This window comes from Glycine soja, chromosome 7 (assembly GCF_004193775.1).
Source record: "Glycine soja cultivar W05 chromosome 7, ASM419377v2, whole genome shotgun sequence".
Taxonomy (NCBI): domain Eukaryota; kingdom Viridiplantae; phylum Streptophyta; class Magnoliopsida; order Fabales; family Fabaceae; genus Glycine; species Glycine soja.
Window position 1 is genome coordinate 41,507,942 of NC_041008.1, and position 15,685 is coordinate 41,523,626.

At 31.3% G+C, this 15,685-nt stretch overlaps 1 pseudogene; it reads left to right on the top strand.

The window, feature by feature from the left end:
• The first annotated feature begins 1,322 nt into the window (after positions 1-1,322).
• On the top strand, positions 1,323-2,016 carry LOC114420703 (annotated as a pseudogene).
• Positions 2,017-15,685: the final 13,669 nt, after the last annotated feature.

A 15,685-nucleotide genomic window follows, 5' to 3' on the forward strand; every position in this document is an offset into this window, starting at 1 on the left:
TATATATATATAAAATCAAAATAAATTATTATAATGAAATACTGCACTATAATTTAACTGTACTTTTTTTATATACACACTTTATAAATTCCGCTGCATTTTTTTTCACAGTACTCACTCTTTTTTTTTATTATTAGTTTTATAATTCGCACTTATTATTGTTAATTAGCAGACAAGTATTTTAGATTTTTTGTTAAAACAGTTTGTTTTATTTTACTACAAAATATTAATAATTAATATACAATAATCATGCGAACATGTTTTACGATATAAATAAATAATAATAAATTATACGGATAAATTTGTTAAGCTATCATTATAAAATCATTTTAATAGAAGTATTTAGGAAAATGTGCTTTTCGGGTCTACAAATTAGTTTTTCTTTTTGAAAAACGGTGTACAAATTAGTTGCTCATAAAACTGTATGTCTAAATTTGGAAAAAGAATATAGTAATTATTTGAAAAATTAAAATATAATAAAAGTAAATATAAATATAGTAACATTTTTTCAAACTTATTTTAAATATTTTACAATAATTATTGTTAATATTCACGCAAGAATTACTATTTTATACCATTTTGTGTATATACAACACCATTTCACTCCCAAAAAACAGTTACTATAAAGTTGTTCAAGAAAAAAAAAACAATAAATGTTTAGATTAGTATATTTTAAAAATAATTTTTTAATTTTCCTAAAAAATGATTATATATTTCTCAAAAAATAAACGCAAAAAGTAAGACTTATTGATAAGTATATGATAAAAAGAACTAATTAAACGTATGAATCAACAGTGCTTTTAGTCCTTAATTTTTTTTTTCAATTATGATTTTTGTCATTGACTTTTAAAACATTCATTTCGGTTATTGTATTTTTTTTTCTTCTGAAATACTCAAATTTTGATCAATAGGCAGAAAAATGTGAAATTTAGGGACTGGTGTTTGGATGTTTTTAAAAGTATAAGGACAAAAACTATTAATTTTAAAAGTTGAGGAAAAAAACCAAAATATAGAATTTTTCTTAATCAAAAACTAAAAACACCATTAAATTTAAAACAATTTAATATCCTAAATAAATATTTTCTTTTTCTTAAAGAAAATTAGATATATAAAGTAAAAATATGATATATATATATATATATATATATATATCCGCTAAGCCCCTCCCGACTCTTTAATTAAAGTAGAAAATGAAAAAAAAAAGATAAATATGATGGGAAAAATAGGAAAATAATGTAAAGAAAAAAATTGAGAGGTGAAAAATCGATATGAGCTAGCCTCTATATATTGGTGTCTTGTGAGTTATTTGTTTGAACAGAATAATGGCTGAATCAGACATGTTGGTGAAAGCCTCTGCTGATCACTTTTACGACTCCTTGAAGGGTAAGAAACAGCATCGTGTTCATGATGTTGCACCTGATCATATCCATAAGGTGGAAGTTCATGAAGGTGAGTGGGCGGAGAAATCTGGCAATATCAAGGAGCTTACATTTGCCGTTGGTAAGTTAAACTAAAACACAATTCAGAACAATCTTCTATGTTATTGTTATTTTTATTATTATTGATGTTGTTGAATTTCGAACTATATATGTAGGGACACTGTTGAGACCTTAAAGGAGAGAGTTGAGTTTGATGATGAAAACAAGAAGATAACCTACACCATATTGGAGGGTGACATGTTGAAGTATTAAAAGAGCTACAAAGTTATCCTTAATGTTTTACCAGAAGGTGATGAGCACAGCCTTGTGAAGTGGACTTTCTTGTACGAGAAGGTGGATCACACTGCTTCAGAGCCTACCAAATACAAAGATTTGGTGGTTAAACTCGCTAAGAACGTCGAGACCCTTCTCGTTGAGGCAGGTTAAAATGATTCCAAAGTGGTTCATTGAATAAAGTTGTGTTGTGTGAGCGCATGAAATGTGCATGCCCTCTTGGTTATCTTACGGATAATGTTTGCTTTAAATAACCTTGTGCACATGTTATGCAATATATTGTTGGTTTGTTCAAAATATTGGGAAACACAGGGAGGGCTACATGCCTTGTATTTTGTGATTTGTAAGCTTCAACCAGCTACAGAATAATTTAAAGTTGAGGGGGATCTATATATATCCTCGTTTGTCTCAAACATTTTGCCAATCACAAAAAAACTAGAAAGGTTTGTGCATGGCCGATTGGTCTTCTTTGCATGGGAAGCTTATGGACCTCTGCAAAAAACCAGAAGAAATTAAAGTTATGTACGCTAAGATATTTTTAACTAGTTTTTTTTAGTGTTTTTTATTAGTTAAAAAATTTGTTTGATTGTTCGTTAAATAAATTTTTTTTATTAATTTTTTAATAATTTCTAACGTTTTCTAATAGGTTAGTTGAAGTAATATTTTTTTTTAAACATTAACTTTTAGTTTTTATATTTTTTTTCTTAATATATTTATCAAATTGCCTAATTATCTTTTTTTAAATAAATTATGATTTTATTATTATTTTTTATATTTTACACTTATAAGTTAACATGTTAATTTTTGGGTGTCCAACTATCATCTACAAGCTAACTTTTGGCTTTCAGTTAGTTTTGTGTCAAGCCTAAATATCAAACTGCTTCTACAAAAGTTGTTTAATTTAAAAAATAAATAAGTTATATACTGATAGTCTAAAAAAAATATTTTTATTCTATTATCTAATCATATTATCTAATCATAAATTATCATGTATGATAAATTTGTTGAGTTTTATAATAATTACTTTAAAAATCATACAAATAGTAATTTTTTATTGGTTGATAATATAAAATTGTCAAACATAACCATTAAACTGTAATTAAAATTTAAGACATAAAAATATTTTAGATTCTTAATAAATTTTTTAATTTTGCATTAGGTTCATAATAAATTTTTTTGTTACATAGGATTTTTGATATATTAAAAAAAATTATTTTAGTTCCATATCACCAGTTAAGTGATCAAAGTATATGTTACTATGCGAATACGACAATCACTTGTTATTATTTTACCAAACAATTACTAGTGGCTAGAAATTGTCACAAATCAACTGTTACATTATCATTTAACGGAAAAACTTGACGACAGAGACTATAAACCAAGCGGAAAAATTGTTTGGGGACCGAGACCAGTCAACATTTAGTTAAGGGACTAAAAACAAAAACTTTGAATAGTTGAGAGACTAAAAACATATTTTACGCTTAATTAAATAAGGAGGACCTATCCTTGTTTGTCTTTAACATTTGCCAACCACTTTTGAAGCTCTTATTAATTTCACATAAATTGATGATCGATATATAAAGTAATATACCATTGAGATTAAAATACTTAAAAATTAAATTAAAATCTCATGTAATTATCAAATCTTTAAGAGTAGGTTTAGTTATGAAGAAGGAAAAGGAGAGAATCAAAATGAATTGGTAAGAATAGAAAAGAAGATAAATTTGAGAGAAATAAGATAAAAATAGTGGTTGTTGGGTTGAAGAGAAAATATAGTAGAATAGAGAAAAAGATATTTGAATTAAATTTGTTTAGGAGGTAAAAAGAGAAAAAATTAATATTAAATAAAATAGATTTTTATCATTTGCTAATTAGTTGGTTCTTTTTTTGGTTATTATTTAAAACTACATTATTTTTTTATTTTTGAAAAAATTGATTATATCTTTTATGCTAATTGACACTTCAATATTATATATCTCTTCGCTTCTCAAATTTAAATAATATTTTGTCTATTTTGGCAGTGAAGTTTCACATGAAGGCAATGTAGGAAAGATGTTGCATCAGTGACAATTTCCCCTTTCTCTCCTTTATGATTAGAGATGATGTTTTTACTTGTGCTTTTTTTAGAATAATTTTACTCTAATGTGTAATTTTTTAGGGTTCATCATACAAGAAATTACACTATAGGATCTTGAATAACATAATTCTCGCATCTATTATATTTTGTAATTTCTATAAGAAAGTTTAGAACACTTACCCAGATCTATAATTTGTTGATGTTCATAATTATTACTAATGTTTTTCTCTTCTTTAACTTCCTTTACTTGATCTTTCTGATGGTATAGAAACCCTTTGTCCAAACAACTTTGTCTCTTTCATGTGCCTTTAATATCCTTTCTAAGACACATTTTGTCATCTCACTAAAACCATATTGTATACCATATAATGCGAATGACATAACAAACAGAAAGACAACTGTAATTGAATTCACAAGTGTCGAACAATATGAATATTACAACTATAATGTGTATATCTACATCACATTGTTAACAAGTACTTATCCATAATACCCATCAATGAATGTCTCGGGTGGTAAATCTTTAGTCAACAAATTCGCTATCGTTAAGTTTGTATGAATATGCTCAATACACACTTTATGTTTCTAAACTTCTTTATCTAACAAATACTTCAAATCCATGTGTTTTTCTCCTTTTGAATATTTCTCATTCTTAGAGAAGAAGATACCTGCAAAGTTATCACAATAAATTCTCAACAATTTGGCTATACTGTCAACAATTTCAAACCGTGAAGTAAAGTTTTGCAACCACAATCCTTGAATTGTGACCTCAAAGCATGCCACAAACTCAACCTCCATTTTAAAAGTGGCAATCACAAATTGTTTTCCACTTTTCCATGATACCACTCCTCCAATTAAAAGAAAGATGTATCCAAATGTAGACTTCCTTGAGTCCATGCATCCAACATAGTCTAAATCTGAGTAGCCAATCACTTCAAGGTTATTTGACCTCCTATATGTGAGCATGTAATCCTTGGTGCCTTGTAAATACCTAAGAAATTTCTTTGTAGCTTTTTAGTGTTCTATTCCATGATTGTTTTGATATAGGCCTAACATTCCTACGACAAAACTAATATCCGGTCGTGTACGTGTTTGGGTATGCTTCAATCTCCCAACGACTAATGTATAAGGGATATACTCCATTTCCTTTCGTTCCAAGTCATTTCTAGGACATTGCATTTGACTAAACTTATCCCCTTTCTAAATTGGAACAATCCCCGTAGAGCACTTTTCCATTCTGAATCTCTCTGATACTTTATTGATATATCATTTTTTAGATAATCCCAACAATCCTTGTGACCCATCAAGGAATATTTGTATTCATATCACATAGGATGCCTCACTCATATCTTTCATTTCAAAGTTATTAGAGAAATAATTATCTACATCATGTAACATATCAACATCATTAGCAGCAAGAAAAATCTCATCAACATACAAGACTAAAATCACAAATTAGTGTTAGACAAGTGACCTCAGATATCTTAAGAAGGGGGGTTGAATTAAGATATTACAAACTATTTCCCCAATTAAAATTCTATTTTAATTTCAATGCAAGTTACAAATTCTCTTAAAAATGAACTCTTAAATAATGATTCAAATAAAAAAATCTGAATATAAATGCAAAGCAATAATAAATAAAAGAGTTTAAGGGAAGAGAAAGTGCAAACTCAGATTTATACTGGTTCGGCCACACCCTTGTGCCTACCTCCAGTCCCCAAGCAACCCGCTTGAGAGTTTCACTATCTTGTAAAATCCCTTTACAAGTTTTGAACACACAAGGACAATCCTTCCTTTGTGTTCAGATTTCTTTATAACAAGAGACTCTCGGTCTCTCAATCCATTTGGAGAATTTAGAAAGAAGAGAAGAATAAATCTCTCTTGAAAGAGATAGATTGTACAATCTGAGCACTCAATTAATTCCTTATTGAATTGCAAGTGAATTGGTCAAGGAATTCTTAAGAGGATAAAATGTTTTTGCTCTTTGAGAGAATAAGACTTTTTTTTGTTATGAAAAACTCTGAGCAAATTCGTGTTCAAAGTCACATATAAATAGACCTTTGGTGGCCATGAAAAAACCATTTGAAAATATGTGACTCTTGGAAATAATTTTCTAAAAATCTCCTCTGGTAATCGATTACAGGATTTGTGTAATCGATTACAGGTTTTAAAATTTGAATTAAAATATCTATTAACTGCTGGTAATCGATTACCAATATTGTGTAATCGATTACACAGTCTAAAATTTGAATTCAAATTTTTAATAGCTGTTGTAAACCATTTTGGCCATTGGTAATCGATTACATCCTCTGGTAATCGATTACTAGAGAGTAAATCTCTTAAAAAGACTTTTTAACTAAAATTTCTTGGCCAAATCTTTTGTTATTTCAATTAGGAATTCCTTTCCTAAAATACTAGAGATCTTCTTGACGTTATATCTTGTATTCTTGGATCATTGTCTTGAATTAAACTTTGAGAAGCGCATTTTCATCAAATCATCACGATCATCATCAAAACATCAAAGACTAAGGCTTTGCTTCTACAATCTCCCCCTTTTTGATGATGACAATTTAATTCCTGAAATCAAGATACAAGTAATGTATATGCATGATATATTGCATTCACTCCCCCTATGTTTTGGAATTGATGATCACTTGATTAATAAGCTTTTTCTAAGCTTCTCTACCACCCCATTTCTCTCCCCCTTTGGCAACATCAAAAAGCTAAAGTTCGTGGGAATCAATATTAGATAATATAATGAAGTGGACAAAGATCAATCATAAGTCATAACCAAACATGAGCAAATCATAAATAAGTCATAACCAAAATATGATCCAAACAGTCATAATTCGAAACCACATAGAATCTAATCATAAACGATTAAAGTCCAAATACCAAAAGATAAATAAAGTGCAGAAAATGATAACTTAAATACCATAGCCAAAATACACGGCTTATAAGAAAAAGAAAATTATAAACTAAACTCTAAGAAGGTGGAGGTGGTGGTGGAAAATCGAAGCTCTGACGAATATAACCCACATCTTCTTCAAGCTGTGTGAGACGGATATCCATTCCGGCAAAGAGATTATCCAAGGAATCAAAACGTTCACCAACATAAGTACAAAGACCCCGTAACTTGGAAAGAACTTCAGTCATAAGGGTTGAATCATCTCGCTGAGGAGGAGGAGAAGGAGTACGCTCATCTTGTGGAGGAAGTGCATCTTTCTTCAGCCATTGACCATTCTAATCCTTACGGTATCCAAATGAAGTGACTACACCAGCACCTATAGCAAAGGAATGCTTGACTTGAACAAAAGGTTCATCATCAAGCGGAATTTGAAAATGACGGAGAAACAGAGTGACCAATTGAGGGTAAGGGAGAAGTGCATTGGCCTGTAATGCCTTATGCATTCGGTACCGAACCAAGTGAGCCCAGTTGATCTGACGACCGGTAAGGAAAGCCCACATCAAAATCAAGTCCTCCTTCGAGGCTTGAGCCAAATTTGAAGACCCGGGAAGCAAAATTCTAACAATAATGTAGTGCATGATGCGATTATCAAAGGTTAATGATCCGGCCAGCAATCTACCGGTCATTTCAGCCTGGTCATTACAAACCATACGACAAGCATCATGACTAGAATAATCAAATCTCCAATCATTAACAATGGTGCCCTCAAAAGGTGCACCTTGACTGGGTAATTTTGTCAAAGAAAAGAACAAAGATTGATCAATGATCATGGAAATACCATGCACCTCAGAAGAAATAATGTCATCCTGAGTTTTTAAATTGCTGTAAAAGACTTTGACAAGTTCAGGATTGTAAGACAATTTTAAAGACATGAAATCAACCAAGCCAGAGTTTTGAAACACTTGATAACAATCGAATGTCTCATCATTGAAGAAATCTATGTCTAGGTACTTAGGGTCTAAAATGATCCTAAAAGAAAATTGAGAAAGGTACCGTAGACGTTGATCATCTGAAGAAAATAGAGTGGATGATCTTGGAGATGATAAGGAAGGATGGATAGGTGCTGTGGGTGCTTCAGATGGTCCGTGGCGGCGATGGCCAGCAGCAGCGGTGGAGGAGGATGATCCCTTTCGCTTCTTCGACGATTCTTCCATTTGATGAAGTTTTAGTGAATTTCAATTGATGAAATCGAAAGAGGAGTGAAAATGAGGAAGATTGGGCTTTACGGGACGTGTTTTGGTGAAGAATTGAGGAAGATATGAGGGTTTGAAGATTAGGGATGAAGAAGGCACGAAGAAGAGAGTGTGGCTGCGCAACGTGACTGGTTTTGTAGGTATTTATAGAGGAGGACGAGATGTAATCGATTACAAGGTGTGGTAATCGATTACAGGAGTAGTAAGCCTTCTGGTAATCGATTACAAACTGTTGTAATCGATTACAGGCTGTCTGTTCTTGTGTAATCGATTACACTGAATGGAAATCGATTACCAGAGCATAAACTAGGCTAGTTCCTCTAAAAATTACCTATGTCTATGCTAAATACATCTAGCACTGTCAATCATCACTACTAATGTATTTAATTCAATCATTCAAACATCAAACACACAATAATGCATCAAGCCATCATAATAAGAAGAATTTAAACAAAAATCAAGCAAAGTAACATACTTAACACAAACAATCAATCACTTTAAAAAAATAGATAATTCAATCAATCAATTCTTATTTATCCAAGTCACTAACATCTAAGAGGCCTAATTCCCTTCTAATAGAGAAGAATGTTTCTTTGGGGAGAGGTTTTGTGAAGATATCAGCAAGTTGATTCTTTGTATCAACAAACTCTAACACATAATCTCCCTTTAGAACATGATCTCTTAGAAAATGGTGCCTAATTTCTATATGTTTAGTTCTAGAATGTTGAACTAGATTTTTGGAAAGATTAATTGCGCTTGTATTATCACACTTAATAGGTATATGGTCAAGAAGGATTCCATAGTCAGAAAGTTGTTGCTTCATCCATAAAATTTGTGCACAACAACTGTCGGCAGAAATATATTCCTCTTCTGCAGTGGATAAAGCAACACTATTTTGTTTCTTACTATGCCAAGAAACTAGAGCAGATCCAATGAACTGACAAGTTTCACTTGTGCTCTTTTTATCTGTTTTAGAACCGGCAAAGTCTGAATCAGAATATCCAATTAAGGTGCATGTGGAATTTCTAGGATACCATAAACCTATATTTATAGTGCCTACTAAATATCTTATGATTCTTTTAACATCACTAAGATGTGATTGCTTAGGATTTGATTGAAATCTAGCACACATACACACACTAAACATTATACCAGGTCTGCTAGCAAATAAATAAAGAAGTGATCCGATCATACCTCTATATTGCTTAACATCTATTAACTGACTGGTTTCATCTTTATCTAAATAGCAAGCAGTGCTCATTGGTGTAGCCATATGCTCAGCATTTTCCATGCCGAATTTATGGATTAACTCTTTGCAGTACTTGGATTGATTGACAAAGATACCATCCTTGGTTTGTTTAATTTGCAATCCAAGAAAGAAATTAAGTTCTCCCATCATTGACATTTCAAACTCACTTTGCATGTCATGAGAGAATTCCTTGCACAATAATTCATTAGTGGATCCAAAAATAATATCATCAACATAAATTTGAACTAATAAAATATCATGTGATTTTCTCTTTATGAAAAGAGTAGTATCTACTTTTCCTCTAAAGAAGCCCTTTTTCTAAAGGAACTTACTTAGACGCTCATACCAAGCCCTAGGGGCTTGTTTCAAGTCATATAAAGCCTTTTTCAATTTATAGACATGATTTGGCTTATCCGATATTTCAAAACCTGGTGGTTGTTCAACATATACTTCTTCTTGAATTAAGCCATTTAGAAAAGCACTTTTAAGATCCATTTGATAAAGCTTAAAATTCATTATGGATGCATAAGCTAAGAGCATTCTAATGGCTTCTAATCTAGCAACTGGAGCATATGTTTCTTCATAATCTATACCTTCTTCTTGATTGTATCCTTTTGCAACTAATGCAGCCTTATTTCTAATGACTATGCCATGTTTATCTAATTTATTCCTAAATACCCATTTTGTTCCTATGATGGGATAGTTTTTAGGTTTCTCAACAAGTTCCCACACATTATTTCTTTCAAACTGATTTAGTTCTTCTTGCATAGCAATTATCCAATGATCATCTATTATGGCTTCTTTTATATTTTTAGGTTCAATCATAGATACAAAAGCCATATTATTGCATAATTATTTAAGAGAATGTCTAGTTGTTACCCCTTTTGAGATATCACCAATAATGTTGTCGAGGGGATGATCTTTTGAGGCTTTCCATTCTTTTGGAAGTTCATCATTTGATTTGGCTTCTTCTGGAGGATCTTCATTGCTTCCTTTACCTTTTCCTTTAGAATCTTGTCCATGAATATGAATTTGTTCTAAAGATTCTGCAATATCATCTACTATATTCTTTCTTGACAAAATAGCATTAGATTCATCAAAAGAAACATGAATGGATTCTTCAATACTCATAGTTCTTTTGTTATATATTCTATATGCTTTACTTTGCAATGAATATCCAAGAAAGATGCCTTCATCAGATTTTGCATCAAATTTTCCTAGATTATCTTTACCATTATTAAGCACAAAACATTTGCAACCAAAAACATGAAGATGTGAAATGTTAGGTTTTCTACCATTATATAACTCATATGGGGTTTTCTTTAAAATGTGTCTTATTAAGGCCATATTCATGATGTAACATGCAGTATTGACGGCTTCAGCCCAAAAATATTTTGGAAGAGAAGTATCATTTAATAAAGTTCTAGCAATTTCTTCCAATGACCTATTTTTCTTCTCAACAACTCCATTTTGTTGAGGGGTTCTAGGTGCAAAAAAATTATGCTCAATACCATGTTCATCACAAAATAATTCAAAATCTTTGTTTTCAAATTCACCCCCATGATCACTTCTAATAGATGCAATCTTAAGATTTTTCTTGTTTTGTATAACTTTAGCAAGTTTCCTAAATGCTTGGAATGCATCACTTTTATGAGTAATGAATAATGTCCATGTATATCTAGAGAAATCATCAACTATGACAAGAGCATAGTAATTTCCTCCAAAACTCATAGTTCTAGATGGACCAAATAAATCCATATGCAATAATTGTAAGGGTTGAGTAGTTGAAACAATATTTTTGGGTTTGAATGAGACTCTAGTTTTTTTTCCCTTTTGACATGCATCACATCGTTTATCTTTTTCAAATTTTAATTTAGGCAAACCAACTACTAAATCTTTTGAAATTAATTTGTTTAAGTGATCCATGTTTATGTGAGCAATTCTTTTATGCCATAACCATGGATCATCATCTTTGCTAAAAAACAATGATTGTTATCTAGTTTTTGGCTTAAGTCTATCATATATACATTGTTGACTCTATATCCTACATGCTTTATATTAGTGTCATGCTTATGTTCTATAAGACATTTTTGAGAATCAAATGATACTAGATAGCCTTTGTCACATAATTGACTAGCACTAAGTAGGTTGTGCTTAAGACCTTCAACAAGTAGAACATTTTTCATGGAGTTTGAAGAATCTGTACCTATTTTACCAACTCCAAGGATTCTACCTTTGTTGTTGTCACCATAAGTTACATTCCCGCTTTTCTTGGGAGAGATATGTGTAAACTTTGATGCATCTCCAGTCATATGTTTTGAACATCCGCTATCTATGTACCACTCCTTCCTCAAAGACACCTACATGATCAAGTTTTTGACTTAGGTACCCAAACTTTATTGGGTCCTTGTGTGTTAGTGTAGACTGAAGATCCTTTTGGGACCCATATCATTTTAATGTTGTTGTAGTTTTTCTTAAAATAACATGTAGATGTGCCATGCCCTTTTCTTCCACAATAAAACCAAGTGATAGAACTAGAATTATATTTTTGTGTGGAAACAAAGAGGTTTTTATGAAATTTTTGTTGTTTTTCAGGTTTATATTCTATTCCAGCCTTATTAGAGACACATCTTTGTTTTCCTAATATGACATCTAAATTATTTTTACTAATAGAAAATTTTGCAAGTGAGTTTTTCAAATCTTTAATTTCTTTTTCATATTTTCCACAACAACTACAAGAATCAGATATTTTCTTGTCAGAAATAGTAGAGATACAAACTTTTTCATTTGATTTAGAAATTGAGACTTCAGTTCTAAGATGATCTAATTTTTTATTTAATTTTGAAATTTCATTTTCTAAATCTGAAATTGTTTTCTTAGAAGATGAAACTAACTTTGCAAGTTTGATTGACTCTTTATGCAAATCAGCAAATGCATCTTGTAATTCATCAAAAGAAATGGATAAGTTATTTGAAGATGTTACCTCTTCATCATTTTCATAACTTTTAGCCATTAAACAGAGGTTTATTTCTTCATTTTCTGAATCTTCAGATGATTCCATATCATTGTCATCCCATGTGATGTAAGCCTTCTTCATTTTCTTTTCACTAAAATTTTTCTTTTCAGATTTCTCCATCTTTTTCTTGAAGATAGGACAATCAACCCTTAGATGTCCAAGTTGATTACATTCAAAGCATTTTGGAGTAGAAGATGAAACTTCTGCCCTTCTTTTAGATTTAAAATTTGGTCTCCTTTGACTTCCTCTGATTTTCAGAAACTTGTTGAACCTTTTTACAAAAAGGCTAAGATCATCATCTTCATCTAGATCAATTTCCTTATCACTTTCTTCTTGGATTGAAGATGAGGCTTTAAGAGCAATTCCCTTCTTTTTCTTGTCATTTTCTTCATGTTGATTTAATCTCAACAATTCCATTTCGTATTCCTGTAACTTTCCAAATAGAGTAGCAAGAGTCATGTTAGATAAATCTCTTGATTCAATAATGGTTGTTACTTTAGGTTGCCATTCTCTGCTTAAACATCTTAATACTTTATTTATGAGATCTTCATTTTTGAAAATCTTTCCCTAAAGCTGCAAGATGATTTACTATATGTGTGAACCTTTTTTGCATGTCTTGAATGCTTTCATTTGCATTCATCCCAAATAGTTCATATTCATGAGTTAATGTGTTTATCCTAGATCTTTTAACATTTGTTGTGCCTTCATGTGTTACTTGTAGAGTGTCCCACATTTCCTTTGCACTCTTACAATTTGAAACCCTAAAATATTCATTCATTCCTAGGGCAGATGTAATTATGTTTTTGGCTTTTAAATTATACTGTACTCGTCTTCTATCTTCTTCAGACCATCTATCTCTAGGTTTTTCTATTGTTGTGCTTCCATCTATTGTGGTTCTTTCTATTGTGATGGGTATATAAGGTCCTATTTCTATGGCTTCCCAAATGTTTAAGTCTATTGCCTCAATGAAAATTTGCATTCGGGTTTTCCAATAGTGGTAACCCTCTCCATTAAAGATTTGAGGTCTATTGATTGAATTTCCTTTTGGAAATAAGAAGTTTGCTGAGACCATTATTCTTGAAGCTTCTAAACTTTATACAAGAATGAAGCTCTGATACCACTTGTTATACAAATGGCCTCAGATATCTTAAGAAAAGGGGTTGAATTAAGATATTACAAACTATTTCCCCAATTAAAATTCTTTTAATTTTAATGCAAGTTACAAGTTCCCTTAAAAATGAACTCTTAAATAATGATTCAAATAAAACAATCTGAATATAAATGCAAAGCAATAATAAATAAAAGAGTTTAAGGGAAGAGAAAGTGCAAACTCAGATTTATACTGGTTCGACCACATCCTTGTGCCTACGTCCAGTCCCCAAGCAACCCGCTTGAGAGTTTCACTATCTTGTAAAATCCCTTTACAAGTTTTGAACACACAAGGACAATCCTTCCTTTGTGTTCAGATTTCTTTATAACAAGAGACTCTCGATCTCTCAATCCATTTGGAGAATTTAGAAAGAAGAGAAGAATAAATCTCTCTTGAAAGAGATAGATTGTACAATCTGAGCACTCAATTAATTCCTTATTGAATTGCAAGTGTATTGGCCAAGGAATTCTTAAGAGGATAAAATGTTTTTGCTCTTTGAGAGAATAAGACTTTTTTTGTTATGAAAAACTCTGAGCAAATTCATGTTCCAAGTCACATATAAATAGACATTTGGTGGCCATGAAAAAACCATTTGAAAATATGTGACTCTTGGAAATAATTTTCTAAAAATCTCCTCTGGTAATCGATTACAGGATTTGTGTAATCGATTACAGGCTTTAAAATTTGAATTAAAACGTCTATTAACTGCTGGTAATCGATTACCAATATTGTGTAATCGACTACACAGTCTAAAATTTGAATTCAAATTTTTAATAGCTGTTGTAAACCATTTTGGCCACTGATAATCAATTACATCCTCTGGTAATTGATTACGAGAGAGTAAGTCTCTTGAAAAAGACTTTTAAACTTAAATTTCTTGGCCAAACCTTTTTCTATTTCAATTAGGAATTCCCTTCCTAAAATACTAGAGATCTTCTTGATGTTATATCTTGTATTCTTGGATCATTGTCTTGAATTAAACTTTGAGAAGCGCATTTTCATCAAATCATCACGATCATCATCAAAACATCAAAGACAAAGGCTTTGCTTCTACAATCTGCTCCCATTGACCTTCATGTAGATACACCAGTAAATGATGTTCTCTTCAAAATCATATAACATAATGGTATCATTGAACTTAAGATACCATTGTCTGGAAGCCTATTTAGTCCATATATTGACTTCTTTGATTTACACACCATATTTCTCTTTCCTATAGAAACAAACCCTTCAAGTTGATCTATATAATCTTCTTTCTCTAATTCACTATTCAGAAATGTGGTCTTTACATCCATTTGGTGAAGCGTTAAATCATAATAAGCCACCAAAGCCAACATAATCCTCAAAGAGTCCTTCTTAGAAACAGGAGAGAAAGTCTCTTTTTAGTCAATGTCATCTTTTTTAGTGAAAGCTTTAGCAACAAGTCTATCTTTGTACCTTTCTATATTGCCCTTCGAGTCACATCTGATCTTAAAGATCCATTTACAACCAACTCATTTTGAACCTTCAAGCAACTCAACTAAATCCTAAAATTTATTGTCATCCATTGATTCCAACTCTTCTTTCATAACATTGAGCCACTTTTCAGAATTGTCACTTTCTATGGCTTGTCTAAAAGAAATTGGATCTTCATCAATGCTCAAATCACATTCATGTTCAAGTGAATACACAACATAATCACTTCAAATAGTTGGCCTTCTCTCCCTTTTAGACCTTCTTTGTGCTATTTATTATGTTGTCTCTGGGCATTGATGAATTGTAATACAACTAGAGGAAAAACATCTTCATAAGGGACTTTAAGTGAAGAAGATTCACATGATTTCTCACTCCCACTAAATTAACCATTTTCGATGAATCGAGCATTACTAGACTCACTAATTCTCATACTATGATTAGGACAATAGAATTTGTAACTTTTAGACTTTTCAGGATACCCAATGAAAAAACTACTAATGGTTCTTGCATCAAGTTTCTTTTCATGTTGATTATACACCTTTACCTTTGTCTGATAACCCCAAACATGGAGATGCCTCAAATTAGGTTTCCTTCCCATCCATAGTTCATAAGGAGTTTTAGGAACTGCCTTACTAAAAATTCTGTTAAGCAGATATGCAGCGGTCTTTGATGCATGCATCCATAAAGACAAAGGTACAGTACTATAATTCAACATAGACCTAACCATATCCATTAGAGTATGATTCTACCTTTTAGCTACACCTTTTTGTTGTGGTGTGCCAAACATAGTATATTGTGCACATATGCTACGCTAATATGTTATGATCGAAAGAAAAAATTTCACCACTTTAAGGGTATATTAGAT